The 5,474-nt window shown below is 41.8% G+C and overlaps 1 long non-coding RNA gene across 1 annotated transcript in view; it reads right to left on the bottom strand.

Moving 5' to 3' along the window:
- Positions 1-221: 221 nt before the first annotated feature.
- Positions 222-5,474, bottom strand: part of LOC122485306 — a 20,791-nt gene continuing 15,538 nt past the window's right edge. The window contains exon 2 of the long non-coding RNA XR_006297836.1: positions 222-944. This is a non-coding gene — a long non-coding RNA (uncharacterized LOC122485306). The remainder of the gene's footprint in view (positions 945-5,474) is intronic.

Here is a 5,474-nt window from a genome sequence, read left to right as displayed (position 1 = left end):
CTGGCAGGCGCTTACCCAGCCAATTAAGTAAAGCTCATCTAACAGGAAATCTCTATTTTTTTCTCTGAACTGACGATTTCCCTCAGCAGGGAATTGAGGGAGCCGGTGAACATTTATTGGGACATTGGGGATGCCAACAAGAACAAGATGGTTCTTGTTTTCAAGTTGTTCATGGTCTACACTGGAGTTGGGGTAAAGGGACACACAAAACCAAAAATATATGCAATGACTGGTACTTTAATGGTGCTTTGTAGAAGTTACATTGTGGGCACAAGGGAAGGTTCCATTTATCTCAGATCGCACTCCCTATTTGTATCTCTTCTCTCTAGTGCAGAGCAGCTCATATGTCATTTCTCGCCCCATCCCATTCACTTGATTTCACAAGTATTTATTGAGTATTAACTCTGTGGTCATTGCTGGGGCTGCAGCTATGTTGGACTTTTATTCCAGTTTGGGAATCAGATAATAAAAAAGTAAACAAGAGATTATATAGTGATAAGACAGGCTAAGGGATAGCTAGGGACCATGGTGGTGGTGGAGGGGGGCATAAAAGGGGAAGGGTTGCAATGGTAGGCACAGAGATCACAGAAAGCCTGTGTGGGGAGCTGACATTTAGCTGAGACAGGATTGGTAAGAAGTAACCAGCCATAGGGGGATCTGAGGAAAAGCACTGCTCTCAGGTAAACTAGAAGGGCAAAGGCTGTAGGCAGGGAAAATTTTGGAGTGTTTCAGAAATGGAAAGGAACCAGTGTGACTACGACTTACGGTGAAGGGGGGCAGTATTGGGAGTTGAGCTTGGAGAAATCAGTAGTGGCCAGATCACAAGGCCTGTGCGATCTTGGTGGGGTTTGAATTTTATCCTCAGTGCAACTTGAAGAAGGAAGATATACTTTTCCAGTTATTGGGGTATATGTGTTTCTCATCCAGGGTACTCTCTTCAGCATCTGAAGGAAACAGAATTAGTAATTACAATATTGGCTGCTTGGTGAGCACAGAATTAGAGCAAAAATAAACAAAAGGTTTTGAGAGATATTTTGCATAGGCTATGGATGGGTACATACCATTGGGGATTTGCCCTTTTGAATGTCTGGATATTTGTGAGCACCTGATGTACTACATACCCTTGAACGAATTTTCATTCTCCAGGTTGCCTTGATTTTTAGGGTTGACAGGAATCTTTTGTCCACACTGTCACCTTTCTTCACTTTCACAACTTTCAATACATTGAGGATCCTCAATTTATTTATTTATTTTTAAAACCTTTTGTTTGTTTGTTTGTTTGTTTTGTACTCTCCACACTCAGCATGGAGCCCAACGCAGGGCTTGAACTCAATGACTTTGAGATTCAAGACCTGAGCTGAGACCAAGAGTCAAATACTCAACCAACTGAGCCACCCAAGTGCCTGGATCCTCAGTTTATAAATAATATTTAATCACCTCAAGAATCTAATCCAAAGCCTATTATATAATGGACCTTCATCAGAAGTATGTAGTTATATAATATCCCATCCACAGTTAGTGAATGATTGTTAGAATCAGTCCTAGAGAGTGAGACTTCCAGACTTGGTCTTTTGGTTTGGGGGTGAGTCTTCCTTTTAGGCTTGTCACCTATAGTTACTGACCATAATATGAATATGCTTTAAAAAAAAATTTTTTAGGGGCGCCTGGGTGGCTCAGTCGGTTAAGCGGCCGACTTCAGCTCAGGTCATGATCTCGCGGTCCGTGAGTTCGAGCCCCGCGTCGGGCTCTGTGCTGACAACTCAGAGCCTGGAGCCTGTTTCAGATTCTGTGTCTCCCTCTCTCTGACCCTCCCCCATTCATGCTTTGTCTCTCTCTGTCTCAAAAATAAATAAACGTTAAAAAAATTTTTTTAAATTTTAATTCCAGTATAGTTAACACACAGTGTTATATTAGTTTCAGGTGTAAAATATAATGATTCAACAATTCTATACAGTACTTGGTGTTCTTCATGATAAGTGTATTCTTAATCTCCTTCACCTATTTCATCCATCCCCCACCCACCTCCACTCTGGTAACTGTTCTCTAGAGTTAAGAGTCTGTTTTTTGGTTTGTCTCTTTGTTTCCTTTTTTGTTTTATTGTTTTTTAAATTCCACATATGAGTGAAATCATATTGTGTTTATTTGTTGTTCTCTAACAGACTTATTTCACTTAGCTTTACACTTTCTAGTTCCATCCATGTTGTTGCAAATGGCAAGATTTCATTCTTTTTTATGTTTGAGTGATATTCCATCATATATATATATATTCTTCTTTATGCATTCACCTATCGCTGGGCACTTGTTTCCATAATTTGGCTTCTGTAAATAATGCTGCAATAAACATAAGGATGCATATATCTTTTTGAATTAGTGTTTTTGTGCTCTTTGGGTAAATACCCAGTAGTGGAATTGCTGGATCATATGGTCATTCTATTTTTACTTTTTTAAGGAACCTCCATACTGTTTTCCACAGTGGCTGCACCAGTTTGCATCCCCACCAACAACACATGAGGGTTCCTTTTTCTCCATATCCTCACCAACACTTGTAGTTAAGATGTATATGGTTTTGATGTAAAATAGAATCTTTACCCAAAGGATCTGTCCACCTAGCAATTTAAAACCCAAATAAAATAAGTAGTGTTTCTTCTTTTGGGAACTCATCTGCTCATTCATTCAAGTACATGGAGCTCCAGGCAGTGCAATGGGCACAGGGGATAGAACAGTTGCATGATGTACTCCCAGGCCCCGGGTCTGAAAAAGCTTTTAAGTGTATTTCCGGTCCTTAGAATGAACAAATTGTCCAATTACAAACTATATACTTATAACTGCCTGAATTTATAGGGTATGTTCTCCATTCAGCTTACAAATATCTGTCTTTAATTATCTTCCCAAGACTAACAGCCACCACACCACAGCTCCTGGTTTCTCCACTCGCCTCCCTCTTCCTTCTTCCTACCTCCAGAGCTCTTGCTGCTGTTGCCATGACAACCGGAATGAAAAGCCTTGGAACCTTATATTTTATTATGGGTGCCTCCCCATAAGGACATTATTGTACGTCTGCCAAACTGGACTCTGGAGGCTCTTCTTTAAATATACCATTAAGTCATGTTAAAATAGGAACTCTAGAGGCAAGATTATGATGGTGTTTAATCAGGGACCTAGGAATTCTCAAATCTTGTTTTCAACCAGCCATTTCCTTCTTTGAGATTTTCAAAGAAAATATGTACACTAATGACAAAGCAAGATCTAGGCATGCTTTACACCTAAACCCCATATGGCTTTCTAGTGACTACATCCAGGCCTGGTGGAGATCACTTTTGGCCTAAGCCAGGTTGGCCTGAGGAATCTACTTGACTAAGAAACAACTCAAATCTGTCCTCAGAGCCCCAGGCTCTGAGAGCCATCTGCCTGCTTGACATTTACCTTCGGGTGACTCTTAGACATGTTCACCGTACCAATCTTTCCATCCCTATTCTTCCCCTAGTCTTTCTCCTCTCAGTTAACATCTCCACCATTCAGCCAATGGCCCAAGCCAGAAACCTGGGAGTCACCTTGAGTCTTCCTTTTCCCCGGCCTCACCCCATTCCTAACCCTTCCCTATCAAGTCCTGTCAGCTCTATCTCCAACATGAAACTCGAAGAGGTCTGCTTCTCTACATCTCCACTCCCACCTCTTTACAGCAAAACATAGTCATCTTCGTCCTGGATTGTAGTAGAATTCTGACTCTTCTCCCCAGTTCCACTTGTTTTCCCTGAAGCCCTTCTCCATAGAGCAGCTAGATTGTAACACTTTCTTTGTTTTTTTTTTTTTTTTTTAATGTAATTTATTGTCACATTGGCTTAGGTACAACACCCAGTGCTCATCCCAACAAGATTGTATCACTTTGTACTTTGAAACTCTTCATGGCTTCCCATTATACTTGGAATAAAATCCATATTCTTCATGCTGGCCTACAGGGCTCTGCCCTGAGCTCTCTGAGCAAACTTTCAAGCCTCATCTTGTACCATTCTCCACCTGGCCTCTACTCCAGTCATACTTTTCATTCCTCAACCCCCATGTGGCTTGCAAATATCTGTCATCAATTTCCTTCGAAGTCAAATAGCTGCCATAGGTCCTGGTTTGTGGACCACGTTCGTTCCTCCCACCCATGCCTTTACACTTTCAACAACTTCTGCCTGGAACACGTCTTCTCCACCCTTTGCCAGCTCTTTTCCTAGTGGCTGTCTCCTCTTCAACCTTGAGGTCTCAGTGAAATGTCACCTTCTCAACAAGCCCTTCCCTGGCCACCCTATCCAAAATGGCCCTCCCTCCTCAATGATCCTCTATCAGTGCATCCTGTGTATTTCCTAAACTATATTTCCCAGAATATATAACCATTTTGTTTACTTGTTTGTGTATTTACTAAGTTTGTCTTCCCAAGTAGGAATGTCAATTCCTTGAAGGCAGGGACTAGATCTGTTTTATTCACACTGAATGGCACATAAGAAGAGCATAATTAGTATCTCTTAGATACATGAATGATCCTGCTTGAAATTCTGGCAGCAACATCTGCACCCAGGAAAGAAATAAGAAATTCTTTTTCCCATTCATCCTTCACTGTCCTAGTCAGGATCTTGATGGATCATACAAATGAAGATATTTTAATGAAGCAATTATTTCTTTAAAAAAATTTTTTTATGTTTATTTATTGTTGTGAGAGAGAGAGACAGGGAGACACAGAATCTGAAGCAGGTTCCAGGCTCTGAGCTGTCAGTACAGAGCCCGATGAGGGGCTCGAGCCCATGAACAGCGAGATCGTAGCCTAAGCGGAAGTTGGACACTTAACTAACTGAGCTATCCAGGCACCCAAAGGAATTATTTCTTTTTTAAAAAAAAATGTTTATTTATTTAGTTTTGAGTAAGAGAGAGAGCATGAGTGTGGGAGGGGCAGAGAGAGAAAGAGAGAGGATTTCAAGCAGTCTCTGCACTGTCAGCCCAGAACCTGATGTGGGACTCAAACTCACAAACCGTGAGATCATGCCCTAAGCCAAAATCAAGAGTCAGATGCCACCCAGGTGCCCCTAATGAAGGAATTGCTAACTGAGACATGGGCAGGGTTATGAGAACCAACACAGGATGTTGAGACACCAAAGACTGGCATGAGCATGGAGCGATTATACCCCCCAAAAGGTGAGGACAAAAGAAGCAAACGAATGGTGTCCCTATGGCCCAGTAAGAGCTGGAGCTTTGGAGGAAGGGCCACCCAGCTAGAGATGTAGTCTGGAGAAACATAGCCACTGCCAGATTGGCAACAGCTAAGCAGGATAGGAATAGCCAAAGAAATACCCCATCCTGACTCTCCTCTTACTCTCTCATCGATGATCCATGCCCTTTCTTGGCTAAAACCAAGTAAAAACCAGCCTGCAAGGAAATGCAGGTGAATGAATCCATTTGTAGCCCAGCCTTTCAAAGCACAGAGCAGGTGATAAATGGAG

This window comes from Prionailurus bengalensis, chromosome E1 (assembly GCF_016509475.1).
Source record: "Prionailurus bengalensis isolate Pbe53 chromosome E1, Fcat_Pben_1.1_paternal_pri, whole genome shotgun sequence".
Lineage (NCBI taxonomy): Eukaryota > Metazoa > Chordata > Mammalia > Carnivora > Felidae > Prionailurus > Prionailurus bengalensis.
Note: the sequence above shows the minus strand (reverse complement) of the source record. Positions and strands in the feature narration are given on the sequence as shown.